The sequence below is a fragment of the Chaetodon trifascialis genome, chromosome 3, assembly GCF_039877785.1.
Source record: "Chaetodon trifascialis isolate fChaTrf1 chromosome 3, fChaTrf1.hap1, whole genome shotgun sequence".
Classification (NCBI taxonomy): domain Eukaryota; kingdom Metazoa; phylum Chordata; class Actinopteri; order Chaetodontiformes; family Chaetodontidae; genus Chaetodon; species Chaetodon trifascialis.
The window spans coordinates 15,704,103-15,720,594 of NC_092058.1; the positions used below are offsets into that span (position 1 = coordinate 15,704,103).

Consider the following 16,492-nt stretch of genomic DNA (forward strand, 5'->3'; position numbering starts at 1 on the left):
TTAAGCCTCCATCAGCAGCCTTGCAGACCCATGGGACTGTTGGCACAGCAGCGCTGCTGCCCTCTCTGGTTAGCAAATGACCGAACAGTCCCATCTGAGTTGGAGGAGCTGCAGCTTTGTTCTGCCTTCATTTACGCTGTGTCATTTCCCTCATACCTGCATTCATTTCACATACTTTTAAACCTTTTTTTTTTCAGCGTCACTCCAACTTTGATGAACTGCAGAGTTTGTGGTTTGGTCAAACAACAGAAAATAGTTCTTGGTTATTGTTCATTCAGATATAAGCAGCCATGCTCGCAGCTCTGTGACGCTGTACTCTGGCACAGTTGTGGGTTGGGCTAATGCTAAAGCTAACAATGCTAACATGCTGATGTTTTTCAGGTGTAATGTTTGCCATGTTTACCATCTTAGTTTAGCATGTTAGCATGCCAACATTTGCTAATTATTACTATGCACAAAGTGCAGGTGCTGATGTGAAGTCATTAGTTTTGTAGGTATTTGGTCTTAAACCAACATAGAGATTTTGACCAGATGATGACTTGAGATGATGAAAAGAGGATCACATTATCATTACAAATCATCCTGAGGAGGGATATGGCTGTGTGCCAAATTTTCCTGTGACATTTCTCTCAAAACCACCAATGTCAACCTGATGGTAGCATCAGAGGGAAGGTCAGGGATCATCAAAGTTAGCAGGATTCATCCTCTGGGAGCCATGAATGCCTGTACAAAGTCAACAGTAGTCCATTCAATAGTTTTCAGTTGGAATCAAAATGATGGATCAATCGACAGACTCATACAAAATGACACTGCTTTCATGACTAATAAATCTAAATGCCAGCAAAGCTTAAGTGACATTATTTCCTCTCAGGTTTATATGTGCAGCCGTCCATGTCACTCTTTGGCAGGCTGGATGTAACTGCACTTATTTTTAAAAAAAATGTTTTTCTATGATATTTTATCAGTTCCATCATCAGCATCCTTTCCTTTTGCTCCCTGACATGGTCCCTCTGCACAGTGTCCTCCCTCTTGTTACAGAGAATTTCTCTTTGGATTCTTTGCTTGAAATATCCTCTGTGATTGTGGTTGCACCTCATGCTCCTTGGTGTCTGACGTCAGCATCCTTTCACAGCACATTTCCACTCCTCTCTGCTGTTCACCTTCAGTTGCCTCTAACTTCTCCTCCGCCGCTTTGCAGCACCCGCTTTCTTTTGTGCTCCCCGCCGCCCACTTCCACTCACGTGCATGCATTCTGCATCTGCACCAGCACATCCGCCCAGTACTTTTCCTTCACTCCAGTCTCATTTATATTCCTCCCTCCCTCCCTCCCTCCCTCCCTCCCTCCCTCCCTCCCTCCTGTTTCTCCCCTTGTGTTTTGTACTGTCTGGGTCACTCTCAGCTCCTAAAAAAGCTCCAGCCTGCACTGGGCTCTGTAGTATCGCTTATCTAGTCCATTATTCTTGGTACAAGCACTTGAACAAACAGATTTACATCTACACTGCAATTCCTGCTGAAAGCAAGTGGATGTGACCACCTTTGACAGATGTGAATAGATTAGTTAAAGCAATTGATGTCTGCATTGCATGATATTGCTCTCTGTGATCAGTGCACTGATAAATCAGTGATTCTTTTAACCAAGAGGGTTAAAGCTCACTGAAGCTCTGCAGTACCTCATCAGCATCATACAAAACCTGCATGAGAACTTCATGAATTATTTTCCTTTGCCTAAGATGAAGAAATGAAGAAAGGGTTTTAATTCATGCATAACTTGATTTTTTCATAAGTATCATTATGTGTCAAAAAACACCCATCTGTCTTGGGTTTCTACTTTATCTGCTGATGCATCCTCACAGTATTGTAGCGCCTCCTGCTTTCCCAGAGTGCATCAGTGCACAGGGATGTGCTGGTGTTGTGCAGGTGTTTAGACAGTGGAGAAAGTGGGTCATGTCGGGCTCAAACAGTCACTGCAGCACTCCACCATACGGCATCAGTCCAACATGGTGTGTTTATTTACGCAGGTTGAAATCAGAAGCTGTCGTGTGAGGATCAAGATAGATGATTGTCCATTTTTCACAAACGTGACTTGGGATTGGTAATGGATTGCACACCTGCTCAGGTTAGACAGGTGAAGGTTTGGCTGTCTTTTGGTTAGTTGATGACAGAAATGTACAAAGAGATGTGTTACCAGGCATCTGTCTCACATGAAAGCCAGAGTGCAGTGGGTCAGGCTGTGCTGTTCACCTTAATGCGACACACAAAAATAGAAACTCATTAAAAGCTGTTTTTCCCTCACTAATCCTTTGCAGATTTCCCCTTTGACAGCTCATTAACAAAAAAAAAAAGAAAAGAAAAACCCTGCATGCCATTCTGTTTTGATGGTTATTAACAGATGAAATGCCTGTCTGCTGCAGCACAGTCAAGGTTTCACATGTGGGTGAATTCACAGCAGCCGCCGTGATGAATTTGAGATGGTCTGAAACAGCTTTAATCTTTTTTTTTTTTTTTTTTAAATGTGTTATTTAAAGGTTCCTGAAAACATTACTGTGTGTAATTTCTTCCTGTTGACTTTCTGCTGATATGAACATACACAGCAAGCATAATTCCCTTTAATAAGTTTGCCACCATTTTTATATGTAAGCATGAACGCTTTTGTTGCTCCCTTTGAGGACAAACACCTGACCTGGATATTGGAAAGAGATTTAAAGCAGGAACAAATTTTCCCCCTCATGCTGTCTTTATAGACACACACATTTAAACCCATTTTAATACTGGGTAGCAGATTGGCTTGCTGGGCCTGTGCAGAGTCATGTGACGGCCTATAGAAGAACTTCACCAGATGGTCTCTCAAAGAGGGGCCGGTCCAGCTCACAGGGTTGAGGGCAAAGCTCCTGTCCCCATTTTTTTGGACAGAATAATCCTTTTGAAATGCCCCTGCAGCAAAGCATGCCGCAGACTAAGGGAGACAAAAAAGGGTTACAGATTAAAAGTTATTGAGTGCAAAGAATTAAATTATTTGATACCAGAGGGGTGCAAAGGTGAACTTGGTTGGAAGTTAACATAAATAATTCTATGATACATTTCATCCGTTTTAAAGAATCTCAGCAAACTAAAGAAATGGAAATTAAGCCATAGAAACAAATTATTTCATGCATATATGTTTACACGTGTGTCACAGTGGACTTAAAAAAAGTTTCTGAATTGTAAGCTCTTCTGCCCATTAAGCAACACAATTTAATAACTGGATGACCACCTCTCCCCCTGCTGTCAAGCAGGCTGTAATCCTACGCGTGGGAGCGCCCTACATACATGCCTCAGCATTTTATTCCTGTGTGTCATTAATAATAATAAAAAGGCCACATGTCAACAAATACATCACTGACTACACGGATTGGTAGAGCATGGATGACGGCTTAGGGTGCAGCGTAGCTGGGGTTGGTACAGTGTAAATACTGTGACAAAAACAAGAGTAAATGGGTTTAAATGAAGTTCAAGGTCGTCTGTTAAACAAATGATCTGAGGGGTATAATGCGACCAAAGGTACATTTTATATGTTCTTGCACTGATGCTGAGAGGGAATATTACAGGAAATTTGGACTTTGTACAGATATTATAGGAGGTAATGAAATTAAATGACTTCAGAATAATGTGATACAGGAAGACCAGCTGTTGTGGTAAGTGAAGCTTCTAGGATTTGTGTAAAGGACAAATAGGAACTGTATGCTGTAATTTATGTATTTGATGTTGGTGTATATGTCTTTTATTTTGTTCTGTTTCATATTTTGATTATGTTTAATTGTGTTTCAGAGAGATGCTCTGATAGAATATTAACACACAGAAAACAAACAGCACAGTTAAATATATCAGAGTTTAAAACATCCTCATGTTTCAACAAGCTCATGTGGTTGTTAGGAGGAGCTCCTCTGCCCTCTAATGGTTTGTTCAGTATCCAGCAGGCGAAATGGTGTACTGCTGGAACAGACACACACATATTGTTACACACAGCCTGATCACTTTTAAACACAATTTGAAATTGCGTTTTCATTGTAAAATAATTTTGTTCTGCCAAAAATAATGAGGGTCAGATAAGACACCAGAAATATAAACACTGTGGCACTAAATATAACCACCTGCCCCACAAATTGATTTCTTTTGCATCTTTGCCATCCCTTTACACAAGTATAGATTATACATCACATTAAGTTCTTCAGCTGGGAGAAGAAGATAAGTGGAAAGGAAAATATGAAAGCCTAAAGTATACAGTGTATACTGAGTGTGTCATAAAGCTGGTCCCTGTCAGTGTTTTACTATTCCTACTACTATTATGAAATATTGAAATTATTTTACTGCTGTATTTGCTTAAGGTCGGGCTAATTTTAACTACTTTATATAGTACTGGGTAGTTTAATCTACTGCAATGCATCATTCTCCATAAGATCATCATTTGTAGTGTCGCTGTCCTGTGAGAATCACATCTCTAAAAAGTCAACTTTTTGTGAGCTAAGGAAAACAGACCTGTTTTCAACTTTGTGCCGATGCATTTTCCAGCTAATCTAAGAGGATTTTTTTCAATAGTTTATTTGTTATAAGAAGTTGGAGAATTTTCTCAAACCATAAAGGAACATTTCATACCTCAGTTTATCAGGAGAATTTGGAGATCCGTGGTTTACACTGGGCAGGAAGGCTGTGGCAAATGATCATATGTAAAGTAAAGAATAGTTAGACAAATGTAGTGGAGTAAAATACAATATTTGCCCTTGAGATGAAGTGAGGTACAAAGTCGCCCAAAATGGAAATACTAGATTATACTTTATATATATACTCTATATATACTCTTTATATATTTTATACTAGTCAAAAACTACTCAAACAGCAACACCCTCCCCTGCCTTAAATGAAGTGTTTCCGTATCATGTATGACTCAGTGTCTTTACTTCAAGGGCAACATGCAGCTTTCCTGAACAAATACTTCACAAGAATAGTTTCTCACTCACACACTCAAACACTATGTTATGCTATACCTATATACAGCTTGCATAAACTTATTCTGTATTTGTGTTCATATTAATTCATTCAAAACGAAGATGACACTAATGTAAATCGGCTCTTCCTGCTGCAGCAGGCTGTCACAACTGTTATCTTTCAAATCAACTTCTGCCTTCAGGACCGCTCTTTGACCCCGAGGAGAGCCGCACCCTTGTTTGTAATAGGCGAGCAGCTTTCATGTACACGCGAGTGACGACCTACACAGCCAATCATCTTCTTCTGCGGACGTATGGGCGGGACTTCCTGTACAATAGTCCAAGTAGTCCAACATGGCGGTTGTGTCGCTGGCTTGAGAGTGTGGTGGAAACCGCGACCAAGTTGAGAGAGTTTAGGTATATTTCAGTGGCAGAGAGGAGACATATTCATACGGATTAGTGTCTGTAGATTGCACGTATCGGCTGGTGGAAATGAAGGGGAAAGAACGATCACCGGTGAAGAAACGTTCCCGGGCACCAGATGATAGCAGAGACCGAGGAGGAAGCCACCCGAGCGGTAAGAAGACCGGATCCCTGTCGACGGCTGGAAGCAACAACGGCAACGGCTCTGCTCAAAGGAGAAGTTTGCACAGTGACAAAAGAGACATGAGGGATTCAGACGGACACAATTCATCCAGTCGGGCTAGCAGCGGCTACGACTACGGAGTTATTTCGCCGAACAAGGCGTACGGCGGCGCTGACATCGCCGCGGAAACATCCAGGTCCGGTTCACGCAGCGACACTCGGCCTCCGTCAGTCCCCGAAAGTGAGTACAAGACTCTCAAAATAAGTGAACTGGGCTCTCAGCTGAACGACGAGGAGATAGAGGACGGACTGTTTCATGAGTTTACAAGATTTGGGGACGTGAGTGTTAAAATTAGTCGAGAAAACGACGAGAGGGTGGCGTTTGTGAACTTCAGGAGGCCGGATGACGCCCGGGCGGCCAAACACGCCCGCGGGAAGCTCGTGCTGTACGACCGTCCTCTGAAAATCGAAACGGTTTACATGAACAGACGTAGAAGCCGCTCCCCTGTTTCAAAAGACAGTTTCCCCTCAGGCCAGAGGCATCTCCACTCCCAGAGACCTCTCTCTCCCACTGGTTTGGGATACAGAGACTACCGGTTACAGCAGCTGGCTCTGGGCCGTCTCCCCCCTCCCCCTCCACCTCCACCTCACACAAGAGACCTGGAAAGAGACAGAGAGTTTTCAGTGTATGATGCCAGGAATAGACCCCCCTTCATCCCTGAATGTGCTGTTTACCGTGAGGAGGACCTGGTGAGCCCCGAGGATGACCACAGGGCAAACAGGACTTTGTTTCTGGGCAATCTGGACGTCATTGTGACGGAGAGTGACCTGAGGAGGGCCTTTGACAGGTTTGGAGTGATAACAGAGGTGGACATAAAGCGGGCCGTGAGAGGCCAGAGCAGCACCTATGGATTCATCAAGTTTGAGAATCTCGACATGGCTCATCGTGCCAAATTGGCCATGTCGGGGAAAGTGGTGGGCCACAACCCGATTAAAATCGGCTATGGTAAACCTACACCCACAACCAGGCTGTGGGTGGGGGGCCTTGGACCCTGGGTTCCACTCGCTGCACTGGCCAAGGAGTTTGACCGTTTTGGCACCATCAGGACTATAGACTACAGGAAAGGTGAGGCCTGGGCTTACATTCAGTATGAAAGTTTGGATGCTGCTCAAGCTGCATGTTCTCACATGAGAGGCTTCCCACTCGGGGGCCCTGACCGGAGACTCAGGGTGGACTTTGCGGACACAGAGCAACGTTACCAGCAGCAGCAGTACATGCAGCTCCCCCTCCCCCTGCCGCATTATGACTTAGTTCCTGAGCCCTTTGCCCACCGCCTTACTGACGCAGTGAGAGTGAGAGAAAGATCCCCTCCACTTCCTGCTCGCTTCAGAGACAGAGATTTGTACTCAAGCGCTGAATGGTCTGGCCTGGGTATCCACGATAGGATGCGAGGGGCAGGCTTCGACCCCATTGATCGTCTGGAGAGGTGTTCCCGTGAGACCTGGTCAGTCGAGCGTGAGTTCCAAAGCAGAGATCTAAGCCGCAAAAGGAGACATTTGGATGATGGCCGGCCGGATCACTCACCTGACATCAGTGACTATAGCATGCGGCGTCATGGCAGCTCATTAGAGCGCAGCCCTGGAGGGAGCAGCCGAGATGGGGGACGCTACAGTGACCCTGAACGGCTGCCTCGCTCTGGCAGAACGTCCCCCATCAGAGAGCGCCAGGACACTGTCATTGGAGGCAAGAGAAGAAAAACCCTCAGCCCGGCTGAGCCAGGCTCCTGCTCCGAGAAGGACCGCAAACGCAAAGCCAGTGACTCATCTAAGAGTCCAGCGAGAAAGGAGGATCGCCTCGGACAGCCTTCATCCTCCTCTTCCTCCAAGTCTGGCCAGCAGGCTAAGCCAGCAGCTGGAGGCCACAAGCTGAGTCAGGCCTGGCAGGGTGTCCTCCTGCTGAAGAATAGCAGCTTTCCCACATCACTGCACCTGCTGGAGGGAGACATGGAGGTGGCTACCAGCTTGCTGGTGGAGGGCTCCACGGGCGGTCAAGTGTCCCAGCTGAAGATCAGCCAGCGCCTGCGCCTGGACCAGCCAAAGCTAGAGGAGGTTTCTCGTCGCATCAAGGCTGCCGGCTCCAGCGGATACTCCATCCTCCTGGCCGTGCCTGGGAAAACTGAAGATGGAGGCGTCCAGGACGCCAGCAACTCCACTGAGAGGCCTCTGAAGAACCTGGTCTCCTACTTAAAGCAGAAGGAGGCAGCTGGCATCATCAGCCTCCCTGTGGGGGGCAGCCGTGACAAGGAGCACGGAGGAGTCCTTCACGCTTTCCCCCCATGCGAGTTCTCGCAGCAGTTCTTGGATGCCTCTGCCAAAGCCTTTGCCAAATCAGAGGATGACTACATGTTGATGGTCATTATCAAAGGAGCATCTTGAAAAAAAAAAAAAAGAGTTCAAATTGTTAATGTCACAATCTCATAAACTGTTAAACTGTGATTTGTCAAACAGGGAGAGGTAATGTTAACAAAGCAGAGGGACGGCTGTCATTTATCTCATCCTGCTGAAGGTTCATAGAAGTGACAGTCACATTGAATTGAATACATTTTGATGAGCTGGATTTGATTATTAATACAGGTGACTTTTGCCATTTAGTTACCAGATAAATGTACATGACTTGAAGGGTACTGTACTTAAAGTAATTCAGAGCAAGTTCTACATTTCTGTGAATTGATACTATTTGTTGCCTTATTTTATTTCAAAAGAAACACATTTCCTTTATGTCCTTTCATACAATGCCTGCCTACAACAAAAAAAGGAATTTAAAATCCAAAACTAAGTATTTAGCCTTCATTTTATCTGTACTCAGCATAGATTGAACTGGTCAGTCGCCATGTTTGTAGTACTATAATTTGTACAGCCAGCCTGTGAATGAATTACATCAAACTCATGTACATAGAAATTTTCTCTTGATTATGGAAATATATTTCCTCTAAAGCTTTACCCATTGCTTGTTAATAGGTATATTCCAGATGTGCGTCTGTATTACTTTTTGCTGACCAAGTTAACATTTTGAATAGTTCCTAATTCAAAGTTTCCTTATGACAGCTTTTCTATTTTTGTCAGTTTGGGCCAGTTCTGCGTAAAGCTAAAGGAAATTTGTGGAAAAAATGAGACTATTCTTTAGTCTTTATTCAAGCCTTAAGGGTTGTAGTGTAGTGGATTACGTTAATATCAGAGCTCCGTTCTGAGCCACATCTGGAGTTTAAGGTCAAGTGAATTCCTGTCTGTTTGTCAGCACTGGTCTGTGTGTGGAGGGACGGACACAAGCAGCGAGCACCTGTAAACAAGCATGCAGATCAATACAGCAACTGAGAAAAAACAGCCTTTACAAAGACAGTTATATTTACTTTTTGTGAAATGATGTCATCGATGCGACTTTTAGCTATTTCGGATCCTGAGGTGTTGTATTGACCTGCATCATGTTATAAGCTCATATTTATTGCTGATTATATTTGATATTGATGAAGCTAAGTTGCTTTTCTTGATTAATTGAATTATTATTTATAAAACAACAGACAATAATGAAAAAAACCCATATTTACAAAGAATATTCAGTGTGCTATGATGTAAGATGAGGAAAAGCAGCAAATATACACATTTGGTAATCTGGAACCACAAAATGTTCAAAACTGGGCTAATTTATTGATCATCTAATTATCAGAACTGCTGCTTATTAATTATTTGTGGACTGACAGCGTTTCAGGGTTGAATCAGCTCCTTTAACCTAAACAAAACTGAATGTTAAAGGCTGTGAAGAGCTGATAGGTCTGGTTTGATTGGTCTTAAGGGTTGCTTTTGTGTCCGTCCCTTCTATCTTGTTCTTTTATTGGCATCGTATTCAATTCAGTTCAGCAATGATTGGTTGATTATTCACTTTTCTTATGTTAAAATCCACCAAGTACAGTAACTACCCCAACAAAGCATGTACTGTTTAAAAAAAGTTGATGTAACCCCTAAATTAAGTGCAATGTGTATGCCATGCAGATCTCTAATAACTGACCAGGAGTCAGTATGTAGAACATGTCGATGTGCTCTCAGTGGACTGTGATAAAATCCTCTGAACGAATCGGAGGTGAGACGCCGCCCTCCGGTGGTCTCACGCGCCCTCTTCTGAAAGGACTGTTAATTTTGGTTTTCATGGTTTGATTTGAGTTCTGTGTTTCAAATGGAAGGAAAAAAGATTTGTATACTCAGGATATCTGGAGAGAAATGGAGAACGTCATTGCTCATGGGCCTAAGAAGTATACCTGTCAGAAAAAAAAACGCAAAGTGCGACATGCACTTGATTTTGTCTCAATAAATTTACTCTTTCGTGGGAAACACAAGTGCCTCGGAAGACAACTTTTGTGACCTTTTCTGTTCTTGGAATTGTCTATCAAACTCTAAAGGCTTAATCACTTTGACAGCAGGAGCCTTCCCGGCAGGAAGGAGAGGAAGTGTCAGCCTCTCGGTTCTGTGTTTTCATTCTGTTGATCATCAGTTGTTGAATGACCTCTTTGTGACCTTCATTCAGATTGAAATTTGGCCATACTAGAATACTTTTTTCATTCCATCTGCGAAGGCAAAGCTAGAGTCACTGTGTCTCTTCACATATGTGGCTTATTCCTCAGTCGCCTCTGGCCTGTGTGACCAGAGGTGTGGCTGAGCACCAGCAGAGAGCTCGTCCGTGTGGTTTGTGCCAAAATCACCGGGTCGTCTCCACCTCGACAGCCTCTCGGCAGAGGCACAGCAGTGCCCGGAGGCTCAGCGGCGTTCGGAGGCCCCGGCCTTTCATCTGGCTCTGGCATCTGGCAGCATTGCTTCAGCGTCTGGAGAAGGAGAGCGGTGTTCATGTGTGTAGTTGCTTGTTGTTCTTGCATTGGAGTTTTGAAGGAAGATCTCTGCTAGGGCCACACTTCAAACCTGACTCATCTCATGTTGGAGAGGAGGTCGAGTCAGCAGAGTGAGACAGCATCTGCTTTATTTGCCATAAAATGGAAAGGAAACGCAACAGAAGAGAAAAGATTGCCCGTGCAGGGAATCCTAATCTTTAGCTGATGTGTTGATCTGATTTGCACACTTTAAAAAAAACGATTCTGTGCCAAACTGCTTATGAAAGCCAAGAGAAGAGTTTCCTGCTATCAGTGAGTCAGACTCTGCTGCAGGATGTGTATAATGAAGACGGTGCTGTTCCTGCTGGTCGCTGCTCCGAACTAAAGGGACCTGAGCAGCTTCCCCAGGCGTCCCCACGGTGCCACAGCTGGGATCCAAGCTTTCCTGGAGTCCTGAGGTGTCATAGGTTTGAGTGTCACCCTGTCTGCAGCTGTTCCCGTTCCACAGGTGAAGTATTGAGATGGCCTGAACTACTGACTCGGGTACGTATTCAAATGTTTAAGACTACTACAAACATACTAGACCTTATTTATAAAAGCTGGTTAGAAGGTGAAAAGATACCAAACTTGGGCCCTCAAAGCACATTTTATGTCGAGACAGTCGCAGATCTAGCATTAAAAAAACACTGTGATGTATCCTGTCTCAGCATCTTTCAGTTGGTGCTGAGTGAACTTCCTCCTAGATGTTACTTGCTTGTCAAATTACTGATAATTTTGCAGCCGTTCATGCAGCAAATTAGTGTGAATCTCAGCATTGAAGGCATTTGCACAAGTAAGTCTTAGTGGTGCAGGAAGTGACTCTGATCTATTAATTAACAAAAGCAGTACCACAAAGTACAAATACTCAGTGTTTTTTGTGAAAAGTATGAAATTATTATCAGCAAAACGTAGTTGAAATTTCAAGGTATTAAAAAAGAGCGTGGAATGATCCATTTGAGAGCTTTATATTGAATAATTGGATTATTAATAATGTGGCATTAACACATAGACAGCATCAAACACGTTCACTACTTCATACTGTACACTGGTCGTGTAATAATAATAATAATACACTAAGCTTTACGAGATGGTCATATGTTTTGTATCATCTTCTCTCTGCAAAGAAGCCGGCCAGTATTTAAGTAAATGTACTTCATTACCGTCAAGCACCGGTCATAGCTGAATGTCAGTAAGTAGCAGTAGAAGGAAACCAGAGCCAAATAGTCTCTGCTTGACTTACTCACATCGTAGCTGCAAAAGCTGCGAAGTAATGTTGAGTATAAAGAATCATGACATATTATATGACATCATATGCCAAACATGGGGAAAGTGCATTAGCAAACAGGAGCCAATAGAAGATGTTTAAGGGCACATGTGCTTTATTTTATTTTACTCAGACCATGTAGTTTTCTTTAAAATGTTTAAGATCAACTGTTTCAATTGATGAAAATGATTTAAAGGAGTGTTTAATGCCCTTATTTTTGCAGCCGTGATTAAAAAAAGTCAAAGCTGTCTGGGCAGAATAGGTTTAGATGACCTGTAATCGCTCATCAGCAGGAGCACACGAGGGGAACGAGCCGAGCCATCGCTGCCTATGATGGGTGTTAAACAGGAAGGAGGACAACTTCCTCCAGGATAATCAAAGTGCTGTGATTCATCATGCAGAGGTACAATGTCAACTTTAGAAGTGTGCTTGTACAAATGGTGTCAGGATGTAATGAGTTTGGTTCGAGATGTGAGCATGCTGACATAAATAATGAGGCTGTGTTTCCTGTACATGAGGAGGTGAGAGCATTAACAGTGAGTGTCACGGCCAGCTCAGACAGTAGTGAACCTGCAGCTGAAAACTGGAAAGTGGAGAACACTTGAGCCAGTTAAAACCAGATTTTACTTTCCAGTCATAACAAAGACTTTCTTGTTGTTTCCCATGTTTTAGAAAATAATTCTGCAGATGACTCTGAAAGGTGTGATTGATCCAGAGTTTGTAAAAGCTGTTTGACAGAGAGGACAGATGAGCACAAACACATCAAAAAGTATCTTGTTACAAACTGCAAATACTTTCTCATCAAATGTATCAACATAAAAACAAAATACTGGTCTGAGAAAATGTATTTTATTAAAGTAAAATTCAAGCTATTTATCATTTGTAAAATGCAAAAACTCTTTCAATACAAACAGATATCTAATCTGAGTTTACATTTTCCCTCGTCATATATTTGAAGTAGCCAATCAGGATACATCCTAGTGGAGGGAGGCTGTGAATTCAGGGTTACGCGCTCGTTCCTCTCAGTGAAACTGACTGCGTGAACAGTCAGGCCACAGCGACGCACTGCTCACCTCAGATGAAAGTAAGACTGGACAGTTAGTCAGATGCCTTTTTCAATATAAGTGCAGTGGAGTGAGAATATTTCCAAGATCTCCAACTTTACTTTATCCAAAGACTGTGATTAGACTACTTTTTCTACAGTTTAAACCTGGGATAAAAATGCGTCGTATTTGAGAATAAAATGACATAAAATAAAGTATTTGGAGGATTTCAAATAAAAAAAGAGCTTTTAAAGTGTTTTGTTCCAAATTCCATCTTATTTTTTGTTTCTGCAGAGCAAACTACAAATGACAAAACACTCACACTTAGTTCAATACTAACACTTGATTTTAGATTAAATTGAAGTTCTGCCCATCTCTGGCAAAGGATTTGATTGGAGCCCACATAAACAATCTGTTGTATTTAGTGTGTGTGTGTGTACTTTTAGTAAGATTTTTTTTTAAAGGATATCCTGATTCTGTAGCAGATGTAGTAAATGATTGAGATGATTATGTAATAGTGAATTCAATATGATGTGGGTTTTTTTTTTTTTGCTTTTGCAAAGTTTATATGAATTTCCTGGACTCGACAGTGCCTCAATATTTTTTGAACATGATTAAACTGTTGAGTATTTCAGGTTGTCAGCTCAGTCTGGAGGTGAGAAATGAAGCAGACTCTTCTGTCCTCTTTGAGGAGACTCACATTAGGCTGCTGCGGTGTGACTGAATGAGCTCGACGCAGCTTCACTCAACTCAGTGAAGGTATGAAAAGTTGCCTTGGTGAGTATAATTTCCCTTCTCATATTTATACCTTTGAGAATTCTGTGTTCATAATGTAAATGCTTTTGATTCGTGTTTGAATAAAAGTCTTGAAACATATTCTGCCGTTGTGTCTTTTTCATGATAGTTTTTTTCAATTTTCACTGTAAACCACAGGATGCATTTTGTCTGTTCTGGTTTTTAGACTCTCAGTCCTGCAGAGGGCAGAGTTTCATGGAGCGATATTGAACTACAAGAGAACGTGAACAGAAGATGAACATAGAAGGAGAAATAATACAGTCAGTATTTCTCAGATGTGGTCGACAGGAGAGGAAAGTAAAATGAGACCTTAAACTGAGTTCACACTGTCAATAACAGGTCTACAGTCTTTATCTTTTAAACACTGTTATATACTTTCCCTTGAAACACCCCTCGGTGTGAAAAGGGCTTTGGAAAGTGGAGACACAAGAAGATGAGATTTAATCAGATTTGAGGTTTCTCTTCTCACACATTGTCCAGCCCTGCAGAAAACTGAAACTGAAGCGAATTTACTCAAATAACTTCAGCAACACAGAGAGCGCCATACTGTTTGGTACAGAGGGACTTTTTAAAGTCACTGTGCAATGACACATTTATTTTGTGGACGTACACACAGGAGCAGCTGCATACTGTTAAATGGCAGCTTCAAAGCCTGACGTAGGGAGAAATTTTTCTGTTCAATCAATTATATTTGCACAATATTTAAAATCTCCCCAACAATGAAAACTGAAAGAGCTGAACTTCCTCTCACTCTCAAACTGATTGATTGACATGTTAACACCAGGCAACTGAATCAAATAGTAATGAAGCTGTAGAAAGTGTGTTTTCCACAGTATAGTTTATATGTGTTGATGTAGAACACAGCAGATAATGTACAATAGACATTTTGTTTGGTTAGCTTTAAAATGCCCTAGCAAAAACATCTTTCTCTTTGATTCAGGCTGTCCCATCACCTTGGTCTCACTGTTATCCTGCAATTAGATTAATGGAAGAAGAATAAAGGAGTTTAGGACCCAGTGATAGACAAAACTGTTGGGATAAAGAGGAAGAAAATAGCTTTTACACAGATAAGAACGTGTGAAAAACAGTAGTAGTAGTAGTAAAGAGCAGAAAATCCACTCTGGTGCAGACTTCATGTTGTGATAATCAAATGATTTCGGACACACTGATAACTGAGCATCAAGCATCGAACTGATTTGTTTTCATCATGTGATTCTCAGTGGATAGCTGCTGAAATAGTGACTTTAATTGATGAGTACATTTAAGAGAGTGAGTTCGATGTGTGCAGGACACATTTTAGCCCGAAAGCTTTAAGAAAAACCTTTCAGTGTATTGTTTTTTCAGTTTTGTTTGCCATAAATATTACAGCTCAAAGGCCTCGAGCAGTTCTTTCAGACGTTCTTTGAGAGAGAGCAACACATCAAGCAAGACGAGGCTCAGGAGGTAGAGCCGGTTGTCCATTAATCATAAGGTTGACTGTTCAATCCCAGCTCTTTGGATGAAAGTGTTACATAAATGCAGCCATTTATCGTCAAACACCCGTCTGAGAGTTCTTGGCCTTTTCTAGCTCAGAGCACTATCGTTTATTTTTCCTAAATCACTCCCAGGCTGAAAGACCTTTTTAGGAAATGTTATGAGCGCTGACATATTCTTTGAAATGTTTGTGAGGATGCTTCTGGATCATCTGAAACAATGATCGTGCTGCAGCGTTTATGTGGTGTCAGTGGAGCTGGGTTGTCTGTCCAGGATTCCCCTGATGAGAGAGAAGTCAGTCAGCCTCCTCGCTGGAGGAGCGAGGCCGGTTTGAGGAGCACAGGAGGAGCAAATTGTGAGTGTGGCGCCCCTGATCAGTGACCCAGATGTAAGTATCTTGAAACCACTGTGTACTCTGCCCTGTGCAATCATGAAATACACAAGCTAACTAACAGTCTTATTCTGGGCAGAGATTACAGACCGTGAAGTGATTGGCTTTGAGGCTCCATAAAGTTCTCTATGACACGGGCACCAGCTGACCAGATGACGTACTTTCTCTATGTGTCACCCGAGGATAAAGTTCAACAGCTCAGCATCGTTTCAGGGCGGCACAAAGACTTTCTGCAACTCATACAGCAGTGCATGTGCAGTAGAGAGCACCACATATGAGGCCATGAAGGTGAGGAGGAAACATTAATATTGCATTTACGACCAGCTGCTGACCAGTGGTGGAGAGTAACTAAACACTTTTACTCAAGTAATGTACTGAAGTACAGTTTTAATGTACTTGTGCTTTCCTTATTTCATGCTACACTTGTATCCTGTTGCTGTTCAGAGGGAAATGCTGCTTTAATACTTTATATTCACTACATTGATTTGACAGCTACAATTACAATTATTTCTCACACTGATAAACATAAAATGCACATTATAAGCTTATATAATACAACACACTGTTAAAGATTAAACGGCGACAGCTTCACTCTTCCTCCATCAGCCTATGCCATGAAGTCTGTGTTGTAGACACAGAGTGATACATGGCAACACTTAAATTCTTTAAGAGAAACACTTAAAGAATGAATAGTTGCATCTAATGGCTTCATCAATGTTAATACATCATTTATTAAGCCATGAATCATTTAAGCCATTGTTATGAACACTGTTTGCTTTAGATAGCATTCATAATTTATTAATATGGGCAACTTTGGGGTTGTAGAAATTATTTTGGACAATGTATCCTCCTCCAATATGACTTGCTTTGTCTTTTGAGCTCTTGAATGAATTCATCAGGACCACCCCTATGATGGACAATTCAACTGATTACCTTCTGAAAAAGAGCCAAAGGGCATCAAAAATAAAAAATAATCTATTGCCAAGTTGTTAACATTTGTAAGCTCAGACTTGATGCCTGATCATAAAGTGATAAATCAACAGCCCTTTGTTACTGGCGTGAATCATAAAGGG

General features: G+C 42.2%; 1 pseudogene; it reads left to right on the plus strand.

Moving 5' to 3' along the window:
• Positions 1-5,301: 5,301 nt before the first annotated feature.
• LOC139329121 (RNA-binding protein 15 pseudogene) lies at positions 5,302-11,098 on the plus strand (annotated as a pseudogene).
• Positions 11,099-16,492: the final 5,394 nt, after the last annotated feature.